The sequence below is a fragment of the Ammospiza nelsoni genome, chromosome 32 (genome assembly GCF_027579445.1).
Source record: "Ammospiza nelsoni isolate bAmmNel1 chromosome 32, bAmmNel1.pri, whole genome shotgun sequence".
In the NCBI taxonomy this organism is placed as follows: Eukaryota; Metazoa; Chordata; class Aves; order Passeriformes; family Passerellidae; genus Ammospiza; species Ammospiza nelsoni.
The window spans coordinates 2867039-2885173 of NC_080664.1; positions in this window are offsets into that span (position 1 = coordinate 2867039).

The following is an 18135-nucleotide window of genomic DNA, read 5'->3' on the forward strand; positions in this document are numbered from 1 at the left end:
TCCATGATGGCAGAGTCTGGTCTATGGTGTCACATCCTACCCTATCATGTCACAGCCACCTCTGTGATGTCACAATCCCCTCAGTGATGTCACACAATCCTCTCTGTGATGTCATACTGACACTCTGTAATGTCACCGCACACATTTTGATCTCACAGCCTGCTCTATGATGTCATACAGCCATGCCATGATGTCACAACCTGCTCTGTGATGTCACACAATCCCCTTTATGATGCTGTAGCAGCTCAACGGCCTCACACAACAAACTCTGTGATATCAGAGCCCAATCTGTGACCTCACACAGCCCACTCTGTGCTGTCCCACAGCCCCTTGCTGACATCCTAGCTGCTCTGTGCCTCTATGACACAGCCACAGAGGTGCTGCTGTGACACAGCCCCCTCGGGACATGCCACAGCACCTGCCAGTGCTGAGCCCCTGTGAGCTCTGTCTGTGCCCTGCTGGTGTCCCTGAGGGGCCCTGGCAGTGCCCCAGCCCTGCTGGGCTGTGCACAGGAGCTGCTCCTGGCCAGAGCTGTCTCTCTGCAGCGCTGCCCTTGCCAGGAGCTGCCTCTGGGCCAGGAGCCTGGCCAAGCTCAGCAGCACAGACACAGCACAAGGACTTTAATGACCCTCTGGGGCTTTGGTGCTCTTTGCATCAGACTCAGTCCATCAGAGTGTGCTGAAAAAACTTCTCAGGGACTCAAAAAGTGATTGAAACACAGAAGTTTCTCATACTTCAAAAAGATCCGTCTGAGGGACAAGACTGAGAAAGTGTCCCCAGGATCCAGGTAGAGCAGAACACTGGAGGCAGTGATGACGGCTGGGGACAAGCAAGGGAAAGGTGTCTCTGGTGCTGAGCAAATCTGCACCTCTGTTCCTGCAGGCTTTCGGCATCCCCCGGCTGCCCCACCTGGCTGGCCCCTTCCTTTGCTGACAGCTCTGCCTCCTGCCTGCTTCTGCCTGTCCCCACAAAGCCTTGGGCTGCTCCAGGCTCCTGCTGGGGACATGCTGCACCACATCCCTGCCCTGGCAGGGAAATTCCTTTCTCCTGGTGTCCACTCTGCACCTCCCCAGCTGCCTTTGGTGCCATTATTTCCTTCTAAATCTTATATCCTCTATAAAGAAAAGGTCCAGAATCTCTGAAACCACCCTTCAATCCCTCCCAGGGCTCTCCTCCGCTGTCCTCAGTCTCCACCCCACTGAGCACAGAGCTCCTGTGTCCCTATACAGTGGTCAAATGCCTGATGCCAGGAGCACCTGGACAAGAGCGACAGTTCTTTTTTATAGGAGGAAACCACGCAACCCCAGGGTGTTGAAGGCAGATGAGAAGCAGCCACCAGAGGCCAAGGCCAGCCAGACCTGTCTGTCCTTGCAACTTTTGGCTGAAAACAACCCTTGGATACATGGGGAGTTTTAGGGGTGGAATTCCCTTTCCGCCATGGGTTCCTGGACTGGAATGACAGTTCTCCATAGAAAGGAAATGGCAGAGCCCCAATGTTTCAAAGGCTGATTAGAGGCCGCCCCAAGAAGGCCAAGGCAGTCAGACCTGTTTTCAGGGGAGAATCCTTGGACAGACAGAATTTGGGAGGCCAAACCCCACTTTTGTCTAGGGCCAACTGGACGAGAAGGACAGTTCTTTTCCATAGGGAGGAAAATACAGAGCCCCAGTGTTTCAAAGGCAGATGAGAGCTGACTCTCAGAAAACCAAGGGAACCTAAATAGTCCTGGCAGCTTTAATCTGGGAGCTATCCTTGGATATAACAAATTTTGGAGGCAGATTCTCAACTTTTGCCATGGATGCCTGTACTTGAAAGAAGTTTTTCCATGGGAAGAAAAGCACAGGCTCCCAGTGTTTTGAAGGTTGATGAGAGGTGGCCCCCAAGAAGCCAAGGCCAGCCAGAGCTGTCTGTCCTGGCAGGTTTCATATGGGAATAATCCTTGCATATAATTAAATTTGGAGGAGGAATCCCAATTTCAGCCATGAACCCCTGGAGGAGAAAGGCAGTCCTTTCCCACAGAAAGGAAAACACAGAACTCCAGGGTTTCAGGGGCTGATGAGAAATGACCCCCAACATGCCAAGGTCAGCTGAACCTGTCAGGCAGCCCCCAGAAGGGCCAGCCAATCAGACCTGTTCCATTTTCTGGGATCCTTGGGGCTCTGAAAGATCACAATGGCCCCTTGGTTCCATGAGACCCTGCAGGATCACAACAGATCTTTGTTTTCATGAGGCCCAGCGATATAACAATAGTCTCCTTGGCTCCATGAGGCCTTACAGTGTCAAAATGGTTTCCTTGTTTCCATGGGACTCCGTAATGCCACAATGGCCCCTTGGTTCCACCAGGCCTGGATGTGTTACACTGGCCACTTGCTTCCATGGGGACCTGCAGTGACACAATGGCCCCTTGCTTCCATGAGATCTTGCAGTGTCACAGTGACTGTCTTGGTTATATAAGGCCCTGTGGTGACACAGTGGCCCCTTGGTTCCAGTGAATCCTGAAGTGTCATAATGATCTCCATGGTTCCATGAGGCCCCACAATGTCACAATGGACTTTTGGTTCCTTGAGCTTTTGTACTGCCAAAAATTTGATGGTGTCACACTGGACTCTTGGCTCTACGGGGACTCACAATGTCAGAAGGGTCTCCTTGGTTCCATGAGGCCTTGCAGAGCCCCTTGATTCAACGAGGCCTCAAAGTGTCATAATGGCCTCCAGGATTCCATGGGGCCCTGCAATGTCACAATGGACCTTTGGTTCCATGCGTTCCAGCACTGTCCCATGAATCCTTAGTTCCATGGGGCCCTGTAGTGTCACAATGGACTCCTTGGTGCCACACAGTGCCACACAGTGTGACAACTGCCATTTGGCCTGCCAACACTCCATGGTGCCACAATGATTCCTTGCTTCCAAGAGGCATTCTAGTGTCACTATGGCCCCTTGGTTCAGTGAGGCTTTTGGTGTCAGAATAGTCTCCATGATCCCGTAAGGCCTTGCAGTGTCACAACAGACCATTGGTTTAATGGAGCCCCACAGTGTCATTGTGGTCCCCTTGGCTCCACAAGGCTCTGAAATGCAACAACGGCCCTTTGGTTTCACAAGGCCTCAAAGTGTAAAAAAGGCTTCCATGGTTCCATGAGGCCCTGCTCATGGTTCCATGATGTCCCAGAGTGTCACAATGGTATCCTTGGTTCCATCGGACCCTTCATCCCATGGAGACCCACAGGAATCACTGTAGTCCCCTTGGTTCCATGAGACCCTGCCATGCTATAGTGGGTCTCAAAGTGTCAGACCAGTCTCCATTGTTCCATGAAGGCCCACAAAGTCACTGTCATCCCTGTGGTTCCCCTAGGCCCCACAGTGGAACAATACACTCTTGGTTCCATGAGGTTCCTCAGTCCCAATGGTCTCCTTGGATCCACAGTGTCACAGACGCCCCTTGGCTTCATGTGACCACGCCGTGTCACAATGGCTCATGGTTCCATGAGGCCAACGAGTTTAACAACGGATCCTTGGTTCCACAAGGCCTTGCTGTGTCACAATGGACCCTTGGTTCCATGAGATTTCACACAGCCAACAGGAGTCTCCTTGGTTCCTCAGTGTCACCATGGTTCCTTTGTTCCATGAGTTCCATAGTAGAACATGGTCACCTTGGTTCTGTGAGGCTCTGCAGCGTCACAATGGACCCATAGTTCCACGAGGCCTTGCTGTGTCACAATGGTCCCTTGGTTCCAACAGGTTTTTCAGTGTCACAATGCTCTCCTTGGATCCGCAGTATCACAATGTGGTGTATCACAATTGGTTCAATGTGGCCCCAATGTTCGAAAATGGATTTTGGTTCCATGGGGTTCTGCTGTGTCACAATGGACCCTTTGTTAAATGAGTTTGCTCAGTGTCACAGCTGACTCCTTGGTTCTGTGAGGCTCCACTGCCACCAAATCTCCTAAATATCAGAATAAGACTCATTAACACTAATTTCCTATTTAAGTGGGTATCATTTATTCATGCCTGAGGTCTAGTGAGGGATAACTCCTAACCTTATGTGGACATGTATTTCTACCAGTGTCACTAAATGTGTATTACAATTTACCGATGACCCTAAAACCCACTCCAAGTTCCCAGATTCAGACCTTTTTTTCTGTCACTGCATTCTTGAGCCAGATGTCTTCATCTTCTCTTCCAACCATTCCTGCTGGGAAAGGAGCCCCTCAATGCCTTGTTTCTTGGCTGAAAGTTCACAGGCAGAATAAAAATTGAATTAAACCTTTTGATATCAAGCCCAAGGCTTTGTGTGGGCAGGCAGAGGCAGAGCTGTCAGCAAAGGAAGGGCCCAGCCAGGTGGGGCAGCCGGGGGATGCTGACAGCCTGCAGGGACAGAGGCGCAGGGCAGGGACACTGTAGGACAGCCTGGGCTGCACAGGGCACAGGGATGGGCAGCAGCTGCAAGACAGCCCTGCCAGAGCCAACTTGGGCAGCACTTTGGCCATAGCTGCTGGCCCTGGGCCTGAGGCCAGGAGGGGACAAGTGACCCTTGCAGGGCTGGGGCCTCATTGCCTCCATGTCCCTGCTCAGCAGCCTGGCAGGGGACGCCTCATGGTCCTGCCCTTGGCATTGCACATCCCCACATGCCAGTGCCCATCCCGGGAAGAGCCCTGAGCAAGGAGGGAGGGACAGGATCTGCCTGGCCAGGGGCTGGGGCTCAGGCCTTGGCCCTTGGCATTCCTGAAACACATTGAGGTTTGCTCAGCACCAGAGACACCTTTGCCTTGTTTGTCCCCACCTGTCATCACTGCTTCCAGTGTTCTGCTCTACCTGGAACCTGGGGACACTTTCTCAGTTGTGTCCCTGACAGAGATCTCTTCAAAGTCCAAGAGACTTCAATGTTTCAATGTAACTGAGTTCTTGAGGGTTCTGTGACATCACTGAGGGACTTGTGACATCACAGAGCTGGCTGTGACATCACATAGTAGGATGAGGCCATAGAGCAGTCTCTGCCATCATAGAGTGTGTCTCTGTGGCATCAGAGAGAGGGTTGTAACATCACCAGGTGGCTGTGTAACATCATAGAGGAGGCTGTGACATCACAGAATAGACTGTGAGATCACAGGGTCACTTTGTGACATCACAGTCTTTTATGACATCACAGCGCTGCTGTATGAAATTACAGGGTAATATAATAGAGTTAGCTCTGTGACATCACAGGAACTGTGTTACATCACAGGTGGTGTATGACATCGCAGGGGCAGTGTGACATCACAGAGAAGGCTGTGTGACATCACAAGGAGGCTATGTGATATCAAAGGAGCTGTGTGAGGTCACTGAGGAGGTAAATCCTCCCTGCCCCACCCTCACAGTTTATGCCAGAGAAATCTAACCCTGCTCGTACACAGTGGGGTCCCCTGTCCCCCTGGGTCCCCCTGCCAGTGTCACAATGATCCCTACATTCCATGGAACCACACACCTCTATTCCATGTGTGGAATCCCAGCTCTGTGGCTCCATGGAGTGTAGGGATCATTGTGACACTGAGAGGCCCCACCAAACCAAGGGTCCATTTTGACCCCGCCAGGCCTCATGGAGCTGTGGAGACCATTGTGACAATTTGAGGTCTCATGGAACCAAGGGACCATTGTGACACTGTGAGACCCCATGGAATGGGGTGCCCCTTGGTGCCAAGACCCTCAAGAACTCAGTTGTCTCTTCTGCTAATGAAACACTGGGGCTCTGTACTTTTCTTCTATAGAAAAAGAACTCTCCTTCTCCTCCAGGCATCCATGGCCAAAACTAGGATTTCACCTCCAAATTTCCTTATACCCAGGGATTGTTCCAATAGGAATATTGCCAGGATAAGTCTGGCTGGTAATGGTTTCACAAGGGTCAGCTCTCATCTGTCCCCAAAACACTAGGAAAGGCTCCGTGCTTTCCTTCCTATGGAAAAGAACTGTCCTGCTTCTCCAGGTGCCCATGGCTGAGATTGAGCTTCCATTTCCAAAATTCCTTAAATCTAAAGACTGCTCCCAGACAAAATCTGCCATTCCTGACAAGTCTGGCTGGCCTTGGCCTAGTGAGGCTCTCACCTGCCTTCCAAACACTGGAGCTTTGTGCTTTCCTTCCTATGGATAAGAGCTGTCCTTCTAGTCCAGACGCCCATGGCCAGAATTGGGATTTCACCTCCAACATTCCCTGTTGTGACAGACTGGAGGAGATTGTTGGCTAAAAACATTTTATGTGCTTGGGAGGAAGGGCCTTGCCCTGCCCTGGAACCCCAATCCCCCCAGAGTCTCTATCCCAGCCCAGCAGTGGCTGCCAGTCCCTGGCACAGCACAGGCAATGCTCCACAGCCACCTCTGCAGCCCCCAGCCCAGCTCCTGAGTGACCAAATGAGCCCAAGCCCCACCTGGGGGAAGGGCTCAGGAAGACCAAGGGGTTTGAAGGCTGACCACAAGGCAAGCACACATCTTGAGCCTACCTCCTCTTGGAATTTCTGTCTGAACACTGATGGAATGCAGGAGTTGGTAGCTGTGTGCGCTTCTCTGCATCTTTTGTGTCTTTCTTTCCGTGTCTTCTTCTGTTTCTTTGCTCCTGCATATTTTGAATAACATTAAATTGAACAGGCTTAGAGTCTGTGAAGTTGAATGGGCCAAGTCAGTGCTTTGAGAAGTGTTTTTTGTTGATTTGATAATGTCTGTCATAGGTTGACATGAGAAGAATTTTAAAAAGTAATACAAAACTTTTTGTGTAACTGACAATCTGTTAAACCACTAAGATACTGAACATGCCTCTGTGAAACACATATGTTAAAGATGAAAAAACCCGGGAACCTCCTCTTTCTTTTCCAGTCAACAAAGAAGCAGCGGGCCCTGGCCCTAGCCCCCATCTCAACCAAACCAAACCAAACCGAACCAAACCAAACCAAACCAAACCAAACCAAACCAAACCAAACCAAACCAAACCAAACCAAACCAAACCAAACCAAACCAAACCAAACCAAACCAAACTAAACTAAACCAAGCAACCCTGTCATGGGCTGAGCTCCTTCACCCCTCCCCAGGCTGCCCCCTGCCATCAGCCCCATTCTAACCAAACCAAACCCCAACAACTACCAAACAGGAAAACAAAAGAGGCTACAAAACCCCAGCTAGAACAAAGGTAGCCACAGCTGTTAAAATCTTACCATCAAATCCCCTCGTCAAGTCCCTCCCCGCAACACAACTCAAACCAGAAACCCCTACAACCTACAACCCATTCAAAATAACCCTTCAACTAAAATTAAACAAACCTCCCCCCCAAAAAAACAACTATAAAACCAATCCTAACACAATCCAACCACAACTTCCACCCCAAGTTACCGCGGGTCAGGTGTTAACCCTTTCAATATTTCAATCTTCCCTCAAATAAAAGAAAAAAACAAAATACAAACATATTTTAAAAATCCATAAAACCATCAAAGTCAGTAAAGAAGAAGCAAAATCCCAAATAAAAATGAAGAAAAAATTCCTTAGTCTTAAAACTAAAATCCTCTTAAAATTTTTTCTTTAAAACACGTCAAATTATAAAAAATTTAAAATATTAAAAAATACTACCAAACAAAAACCTCCATCTTAAAATAAAGAAATTACTGTAATTGCATCAAATTATTAGCAGAAAAATAAAAAGTAATCCAGTACCCCCAAGAGAAGATCTCTATTCCCAGAGAAAAAAATTATTCAAAAACTAAATAATAAAAACTTTTACCTTTAAAGAACTCATTTTTAAAACAATACCCCATTCATTGACATGGCCCATCAACAAGCTGTAAAAATGCTTGTAGCAATGAAAACAACTTCACAATAACAAAGTTCCCCAGACAACTGTTATCCATGTAAAAATTAGGAACTACAAAAAACCATATTTTCCTCTTGTAAAATAATCTCCATAACCCTAACAAGATAAACTTGTCTCCCTAAGTAAACTAAAAAAAGACTATTCTAGAAACAGCAAACTAACTACAAATTTTAAGTTTAGTTTATTTACATTGCCAATAAAAAGAAAAAGGTGTAAAGGAAAAAAATTGTTCCAAAGAGTTTATTTAAATTCTCCCTACCTTTTCTCTTTAGGCTGCTTTTAATGAAATTTTCTTTATATCCTTTTAAAATTTTAAGCCTACTTTATCATTCTCGTAATTTTATTTCAGAATAAAATAAATACATAAATCAGTAACCGACATTAAAACACATCACACTCATCAATACATTAATTAAGAAATCTCAAGATTAGAAAAATCTTAAATTAACAAACGAAAACCACTACTATGTCATAATAAACCTTTTGCAAAAGTTTCTCTGATTTTCTAAAGTACCCAGTAAAGGCTGTTTTGTTCTTTTGAGCTCCTCAGAACCTCTTGTTCGTATTTCTCCAGGGAGTCCAACTCAGAATACACAAACAACTGTAATTCCTTTTAAATGTCTTCTTGTTTGAGAGAATTGTTTGGGGGATGGGAGTCAGGGCTTGTCTGTCCTGCTTGGCACAGCCCAGGCAGGGCTTTCCCAGCCACATTCCACACTCCATTTCCCAGCTGGAGCCGCTGGTGCCTCTGAGTTGTGCTGCCCCAGCCCCAGGGACGCTCTCCTTGTCTGCCCATTCCCCCACGGTCTCTGGGCAGGGATGGCCTCAGTGGGGGCTGCTGACATCCTCAGCAACTTGGAGGCTGCTGCTGAATTTTCCTGCTGCAGAGGCTTGTTCAGCCTTCAGTTCTTCATTGCAGGAATTCAGTGTCCCAGGGCTCATTAACATTCAGAACACCTTAACAAGCCAAGCCCCTGGGAATAATTAGATTTCAGTTTCCAAATAATTTGTAGTTAAGTAGATCTCAGTAGTATATTCAAACTGAATACATGATATTTTAAAAGACAGTGAGAAAATAATTTTTAGGTCCTGTTTCGTTTTGTTTTCATGTTAATAAATTGATATGTGCAATTTCCAATTGACACTGAATCCAAGTACTTCCTCATGAATTTGAGTAGATATGAAAATCAAGACCCTTCATGGCTGACAATCAATCACACTCTGTCCCTACCCCCACCCCACCATTTCCCTCATCCAAGCCCTGGCACTCAGAGCAGCCTTGTGCAAATCTGAGCTCCCTCCAGCCCAGGCTGCATCTGCAGCTTTCAGCTCCTTGGCTCCAACTCCCACCTGCTTTCCTTGGAGAAGAAGCTGCCTGAGACACAGAGGGATGTTCATTTCTTGTCATCCAACAAAGCCAAGGGAAGGCAGAGCTCCATCAAATACAGAAGTCATTACTCTGCTGGATATTGAAGCCACTTTCCACAGCAGACAGTCTCAGAGCAAAGGAAAACACCTTCTGTGCCCAGCACAGATCCCAAGGTCCCCCCAAACCCTTCCTGCCCAGATTTTGCCCAGATTTGCTCTTTGCACACACAAGTCACAGGCTGAAGTCAGGAGCTCCCTCCATGCCCAGAGGGAGGAAAAGAGAGAAAGGGGATGAAGAGCTCTCCTGTGCAGAGCCAAGGTCCAAGTGCAGCCCCTGCAGTGGAAACTACAACTCATCAGGTTTGTGTCCTTTGGGCTCAGGGACTGCTGACACTCAGAGACACAGAAAGGTTTCTTGCCCGCAAACACAAGTTGAACATTTGAACAGTTTAACAACCATCACAGCTCTTCCATCAGCTCTCTGTGATGTCCCAGCAGCATCTGACATGGCGTCCATCCCTGTTGCCTTCTGGATCAAGGCAGGCGACCTGGTTCTGAGGTACAGCACGACGGCCCACTCTCCAGGGCCGTTCGGGCCAATGACACACGCAGACACCAATGGGGTGGACGGTCAAAAGGCGTTTATTACTTCTTCTTGTGGGGTCTTATAGTCTAAGGGGTCCTCTACGTCAAAAGGGGTTTGTCCTTCTTATCTATGGTTAGCAAGGAATGGAAAAGTACTGGGTAAGGAATGGAAAGTTACTGGCATTACTGTTAGTGGGGCCACATTCCTACTGTTAGTGGGGCCACATTCCTAGGGTAGTCTCTTATCTATGAGTAACAGAGGGTCTTATCTACGGGGAACAGAGGGTCCTGCCTTTCCGTAACATCGCGACATCTTCCGCAGCGCCTTTTCCCTAACTACCACACATCCCACAGGGATTTCTGTACATGAACAGATTTAGACAAAGACATAAGGTAATTCTGTGATCAGTAAAAACACAATTAAAATTATATTTATTATGTATTTATTTGAACTTCAGAAATATTGGGCAATTTTTTCCAGCTCAAAGCATGAAGCCAGTCAGTTGAGAGGCACTTGAATGACCAGAGAGCACCCAGAGGAGGAAATCAGAGAGTGGTAGAAGTACATAGATCCACCTGCTGTAAAAGAAGAGATGTCCTTGGACATGGCCATTTCAACAGAAAAGCTGAAAACATCTGAAGGAAAAGGGAGAGGAAGTAATAAACAGAATATTGGTGACACCAGTAGAAGGGAAGATCGGTATTTCTCCTCCTGCCATCAGTACATCTCCAGGAAATTCCTGTTCCTGGTGGGAAAATTGTGCCATTTCTTAAAAGTACTCAAATGACCCAGATAATAAAGATTTGTTTGTGTGTTATGAAACAAACAGGGTTTAACATCTGTGCCCCTTTTCAGGCAGACATCAGTTATGTGCCCATGAACAGGCAGTGCCACTTGTGCCCTGAGGTGCCTGACTGGGATTGGGTCTATCCGAGAGCACCAGAGGGAGAGCAGAGCACCTTGCAAGCTGCAGGTCCCTGACAGCCCGACAGGGCTCCTGTCCCATCAACATCTGCTCTACAGCAGTCTGAAACAGGGCCCAGCATGGTGCTGGGATCATCAGAGAGCTGAGGTGTGTGCTGGAATTCAATGCCCTCCCTATCCCACAGCAGCCCTGCATTTCCCTCCTGCAGCCTTGGTCTCCAGCACAGCCATGGAGGCTCTTTGGGCTCTGGACTGTTGCTGCAGCCCCCAAGGGCAGCTGAGCTCTGCCTTTGGAACAGTCAGCCCTGGCCAGCGCAGGCCATGCTCAACAATTTCTTTGTGTGCCTGGCCTTGCTGTCAGCCCCGGCAGCGGCTGTGTGGCCCCTTTGTGGCCCTGTGCTGGCCCAGCCATGGTGGCCCAGCCCCTGTGCAGGCCCAGCCCAGGCCAGGAGCATTGCGGCTGGGAACGGCCCCTGTGCCATGGTGCCCAGAGCAGCTTTGGGGCTCTGTGCCCCATGGCCTCCCTGCTGGGCAGCCTCTGCCAGCTCCTGCAGAGCCCGTGGCACCTGTGGGGTTGCACAGACAGCCCTGCCCCAGGCTCTGCCAGCCTCTGGGCCAGCAGAGAGGCTGGCCTGGGCTGGTCCTGGCTGGGAACAGGCCCGGAGCCCTGCAGGAAGATGGAATTGGGCCACAGCCAAACTCAACCCAGGACAAAGCTGGGCTCAGCAGCCAGGGCTGCCAAGGGCTGGGGACAGAGGCTGGCGCTGACAAATGTCCTTGGCCCCCTCCCTGCTCTGTCCATGCCACCAAGGGCACAGAGCAGCCTCCTCTCTGTGCCACTTGCCTGTTTGCAATGCCTTGCACAGGCACTGGCCCTGCCCCACAAGGAGTGGTCTGAGTCCTGCCCCTGCACACTCAGCCAGGCTGAGATGGACACTGATGGTTTCTGGGCCAGCCTTTCTGGCTGACTGCAGAGGCCAGGACAAAGCTGAGTGGTTTCCCTGCTGTACCCCAGCCCTTGCTGGCCCCAGGGGCTGATGGCATTTGTGCTCCCTCAGCTTCATGTCCCCAACAGCATGGGCATGCTCCTGCCTGCTCTGTGCAATGTAAACCGGGGCTCCTGAGCCAGTGCTGCCATGTCTGTGCCTGCAAGGATGGGGCACTTGTGTGAGTTGAGGGAGAGGTGAGGGCTGCAGAGGGGGGATGTTTTTGGCAACTGCATGAGGACGCTCAGGGACGCTGCCCTCGGCTGTCCAGTGCACTAGGGATGGATCAGCCCCTGCTCTGCTGCTCCTTCCCGTCTGCCCCAGGGCCCTTGCAGAGCCTCAGCCATGCTGTTTGTCCCCAGCCTGCCCATGACCACTCTGGGGCTGCTCACGGGGCCTTTCTGTGCTGAGCATTGGCCTGGCCGTGTTCTTGGGAGAACCTGGGCAAGGAGCCTGGAGCCCCCAGGCCTTGGCCTGAGGTGTCAGCACTGCCCCAGCAGTGCCCATGGCCTGTCCCTGCTGCAGCCCCAGCACTGCCACCCCCAGGGCTGTTCCCGGCCCCGAGAGCACCCAGGCCCTAGAGCAACACCAGGGCCACCAGGGCAGCAGGGCAGGGCCACGGCAGCAGCACTGGCAACACCAAGCGTTGCTGCTGCTGCTGGGCCAGCACTGATCTGCCCCCAGCTCTGCACACAGACATTGCTACTGCAGCTCTAGAGAAGGCAAGAAAAGGGCATCTCTGCAGAAAGCTCTGCTGGGAGATCCTTTAGTTCATTTAAAGCCACCAAGAATGCAGCCCCTCATTGACACAGTGTGTGGCCACAGGAAAGGTGGAGAGAAACAAAATGAGAAATGGCACAAAAATTGACATTTTTTGATGGACAATATGAAAAAAGTAAAACAAACATAAAGAACCTCCAAATGGAAACCAACAAGAAGTATGAAAAACAACTTTTCATACTTGTGATTTGCAGAAACTGGCCAGCAGTTTAATGTTTCTGAAACCATCCAGTCATCAGTCTCCTCACTGCAGCTTGAGCTCCTGGTTCCTCAGGCTGTAGATGAGGGGGTTCAGGGCTGGAGGCACCACCGAGTACAGAACTGACAGGGCCAGGTCCAGAGATGGAGAGGAGATGGAGGGGGGCTTCAGGTGAGCAAATGTGCCAGTGCTGATGAACAGGGAGACCACGGCCAGGTGAGGGAGGCAGGTGGAAAAGGCTTTGTGCCGTCCCTGCTCAGAGGGGATCCTCAGCACAGCCCTGAAGACCTGCACATAGGAGAAAACAATGAACACAAAACAACCGAGTCCTAAACAGCCACTAAGAGCAAGAAGTCCCAGTTCCCTGAGGTGGGATTTGGAGCAGGAGAGCTTGAGGATCTGTGGGATTTCACAGAAGAACTGGCCCAGGGTATTGCCATGGCACAGGGGCAGGGAAAATGTATTGGCTGTGTGGATCAGCGAAAAGAGAAAGGCACTGGCCCAGGCAGCTGCTGCCATGTGGGCACAAGCTCTGCTGCCCAGGAGGGTCCCGTAGTGCAGGGGTTTGCAGATGGACACATAGCGGTTGTAGCACATGACGGTCAGGAGGAAATACTCTGCTGTGATAAGAACATAAAGAAAAAGAGCTGAGCAGCACATCCAGTGTAGGAGATGTTCCTGGTGTCCCAGAGGGAACTGTGCATGGCTTTGGGGACAGTGGTGCAGATGGAGCCCAGATCACCGAGGGCCAGGTTGAGCAGGAAGAAGAGCATGGGTGTGTGCAGGTGGTGGCCGCAGGCTATGGTGCTGATGATGAGGCCGTTGCCCAGGAGGGCAGCCAGGGAGATGCCCAGCAAGAGGCAGAAGTGCAGGAGCTGCAGCTGCCGCGTGTCTGCCAATGCCAGCAGGAGGAAGTGCCTGATGGAGCTGCTGTTGGACATTTGCTGGGGCTGAGCATGGGGATCTGTAAAAAATGTAATGATGGAATAGTTGGGTTTGGAGAGGACTTTAAATATTCCAGCACAGCCTGGGGACACTTTACCCCCAATGCCTGCCCAGGGCACTGCTGCCTGGAGCTGTCCCTGCCAGCAGCTGCTTCCCTGTGCCCAGGGCTGGGCCCTGCCAGTGCTGCCAGAGCCCAGCCCAGCCCTGGGGTCTCAGCTCTGCCCTGCAGAGACCTCCCAGCTCTGGCACTGCCCAGGGGCAGCTCTGGCTCTGCAGGCTCTAAAGGCAACATCAAAGCAACTCTGAGGAGGCTGGGAAAGCGACACTGAGGCTGCCTGTGAGAGGCCCTGTGCTGATTTCTGTCACTGCCTGGTTTATTCAAGTCTGTAAGATTTTTTTTTTGTATTTATTCTCCACCTGAACTGAGAGATGATAGCTATATGCAATTTCTATTCAGGCAACACAGTGCAGTAGATTAAAAGAGCAGGATTTTCCCTTTTATGCAGCCCCTGCCTTCCTGCGCTCCCTTTATAATGTACTTGGAAATGTTCTGCAGTTAAATGTCATGCTAGGAGAAGTCCTGATCAATGCAGAATCCTCGCCACACTATGAGAACACTCCCAAGCCTGACCAGCTGTCTCCTCGCACCCAGATCTTGTCCCCCAGTGCTGGGAGCAGCTGCCAGGGCTGGCTGAGAGCTGTCCCTGGAAGGCAGCAGAGTCCCTGCCCAGCACAGCGCCCTAGGCTGCAGGACCCTGCTCTGCAGGACAACCCCCTGGCTGCTCTGCACAAGAGACAATCAGAGAATGTACTCACAGGGTCTGTAGACAGTGGGATGTTCCATCTTTAGGAGATGTCTCCAGGAGCTGCAGCTGCATTGTCCTGCAGCCAGAGGTTCCTGTGCCAAGGGCTGGCATTGATTGTGCCCCAGGCACTTCTCAGCACCTTCCCAGCCCGGACTGATTGAAGATCTCTGTGCCTCTGTGCTGTGCCTAGGGTGGCTGCAGGCAGTGCCCCAGCCCTGCTGGGCTGGCAGAAGAGCTGCTCATCAAGAGAAATGTGCTTTTGAAGCTCTTCTCGGTTACCAGGAGCTGCCTCTGTGCCAGGAGCCTGTCCCAGCTCAGCAGCACAAGGACTTTAATGACCCTCTGGGGCTTTGTGCTGAGGCCCTGAACATCAGTCCCTGAGAGGGAGATGAAGAAACTTCTCCAGAACTATAAGTCAGAGTCCAACTCCAAAGTTTCTTGGACTTTTAATGGGTCCCACTGAGGAACACAACAGGCCTCAGGCTGAGCAGAGAACTGGAGGCAATGATGACAGGTGGTGTGGTAGATAGGGACAGGCGTTCGGAAGATTATGCGATGTAACGGAGAGGCAGGACCCCCTGTTCCCCTAAGATAAGAGATTACCCTAGAAAGTAGCCCCCTAACAGTAGAGCCAGTAACTTTCCATTCCACACCCAGTAACTTTCCACCCCTGGTAACTTTCCACTCCTTACTAACCATAGATAGTAGAGACAGACCCCCTCTGACGTAGAGAACCCCTAAGACTATGAAACCCCAATGGAAGAGTTAATAAATGCCTTTGGACCGTCCACCACATTGGTGTCTGCGTGCTCATTGGCCTGAGGGACCCTGGAGAGTGGGTCACCGTGCTGTTCCTCAGAACCAGGTCGCCTTGCCTTATACCAGAAGGCAAAAACTGGTGCCAAAACCTGGGAGCTGATCAGCGCCCAGGGAACGGGGATTCACCTGGACAGAGGACGGCGGCTGCACAGCTGGCCTAGTGCAGCGGGGGGGGATGCCCCTGGACCAGCGTAGACCATGGAATCCACAGCGAAGGTCGTAAGTCAGGCTCATGAGCGATGGGGAATTAACTGTGAGCTCAGGAATTTTAATCTTGCTATTGCAAGGCTCCTAGAGCTGGGGACAATCGGACGTCCAGGAAATATATTATATTCGGAAGTGGGGGAGAAGTGCACTGCCTCTTTAGCAGAGGACACTAAGTCCTCAGGCAGTGGTAAAAGCCTCAAAGTGTGGGGGAAAGCAGAAGAGGCCCTACGCAAGGCATTAGAAGAACAGGAGACATGGAAAGCTGCGTGTACATGTTTATTAGCTACACCAAAGCTGGGGGTGGGGGCTGCGTCGCAAACCGCCTCTGAGAGCGATCTGATGGAAGGCGGGAATACGCGGGGGCCGGGCGCGTTCCACCCCTCCCTGAGCCCAAGCCCAAACCCCCCGAGCCCCCAGGAGAGCCCCGGGAACCCCCAGGGGACTCCCCAACCCTCCCGCGGAGCCTGCCGGGTCCTGGCCCTCCCGCGGAACCTTCCAAAAATCCGCGGTTTCTCTACCCGACCCTTCCCCACCGGTCACGGATCTGGCGCAGGAGGCAAAACAGCACGCGCAATCATTTTGGCAGGGACTAATGGAGGAAGCGCGGAACGAGGCCGGATTGTCGGACCCCGTAGGGATTGGTAAAAACTCGCCCCCACCATATGCATTTGAAAATGGCGCCAAGCCGCATGGCAAGGGCGGAAAGGAGGAGGCGGGGGGCAGAAATGCAGTCAGCCTGCTTAACAACGCATGCACGGGCAAGCGGGGAGAAGGGGCGGTCCCCTCGGAGGAGCGTAAGACCAATCAGAGCGCTCCATTCAAATCAGGTCCTTATAGGATAAGGACCTCCCCCAGCAGGAGGCAGGGGGACCCCAGGGGGAGGGAATGGCACCACCCCTGAAGGGAGGAGTGGGGTCGAAGCTGCACAAAACGGCTTGGAGCGCCGGAAGTGTACCGGCAGTGAGGGTCACCGGAGTGCAGGGAAATCAACAAGGCACATATACCCCGGTTAACACAAAAAGTGTACAAGCGATTGTCAAAGGGATTTCAGAAAAAGGGATCAACTCAGCTGTAGTATCCACTCTTGTGGACGGCCTTTTTAGCAATAACGATTTGCTCACTTTTGATATTACGCAAATAAGCCACATGCTTTTTGATGGGGCGGGGCTGATTGTATTTAAACAGGAGTGGCAGGACAACCGCATTAGCCCAGGCTTCTGGGGAAGGGCAGCAACCCAGTGAGCTGTCCCCAGCCAGCACAGCTTTCCCTGGCAGCACCCCCACTCCAAGCACACCCGAGAGGGATCTGTTGGAGCTGCGGGAAGACACCTCGCTAGGGACTGTAGATCCCACAAAAGAGAAGTAATGACAGGTATAACTACCAAAATGCTGCTCGGCCTAGGAGCAGCAGGAACGGCCATTGGTGTCTCAGCCCTAGTGACCCAACATCAAGGACTGTCCCAGCTGCAAATGACCATCAATGAGGACCTGCAAAGGATCGAGAAATCCATTTCCTTTCTAGAGAAGTCAGTCTCCTCACTCTCAGAAGTGGTCTTGCAGAACAGGGCGAGGACTGGACCTCCTGTTCATGCAGCAAGGAGGCCTGTGTGCCACCTTGAAAGAGGAGTGCTGCTTCTATGCGGACCACACGGGAGTCGTTAGAGACTCCATGGCGGAACTCTGAAACAGACTGGCTCACAGACAGAAAGACAGGGAAGCCCAACAGGGTTGGTTCGAGTCCTGGTTCAATCAATCACCTTGGCTAACCACTCCGATTTCTACCCTAATAGGTCCATTGGCATTGCTGCTTTTAGCAGTCACTTTCAGACCATGCCTGCTGAACAAGCTGGTCTCATTCGTTCAGGCCTGCCTAGAACGGACCAACATCCGGTTCCTAGGCCGGCGACAAATGCAGTGAATTCAACCAGGGAATTCCACCAGGGAACACTGCCAGTCACAAGTCCTAAACTTGCCTGGCAAAAACTTACTCAGGTTTACCAAATCCCTTCCCTTGTCGAACTACATCCTTATACCTCATTTCAGTGCCCATGTATATGACTACCTCATTCATTTTTGAAAAAGGGGGGGGAGATGTGGTAGATAGGGACAGGCGTTCGGAAGATTACGCGATGTAATGGAGAGGCAGGACCCCCTGTTCCCCTAAGATAAGAGATTACCCTAGAAAGTAGCCCCCTAACAGTAGAGCCAGTAACTTTCCATTCCACACCCAGTAACTTTCCACCCCTGGTAACTTTCCACTCCTTACTAACCATAGATAGTAGAGACAGACCCCCTCTGACGTAGAGACCCCCTTAGACTATAAAACCCCAAGAGAAGAGTTAATAAATGCCTTTGGACCGTCCACCACATTGGTGTTTGCGTGCTCATTGGCCCGAGGGACCCTGGAGAGTCGGTCGCCATGCTGTTCCTCAGAACCAGGTTGCCTTGCCTTATACCAGAAGGCAACAAGGTGGGGACAAAGAGAAGCCAAGCCTTGCTGCCCTGGGGCACAGCAGCAGGGTCTGTGCCACCAAGGACTGGGAGGAGACACCTTGTCCTGGGGCCCAGGGGCCTCCTGGCACAGCCCCAGCCAGGCTGGGCACTGTCAGCCCCTTGTCCTGCCCTCAGCATCCCCCCTAGCCCACATCCCAGTGGCCTCAAAGATCTGCTGGAAGGAGTCCCTGGGGACCCTTGCTCAG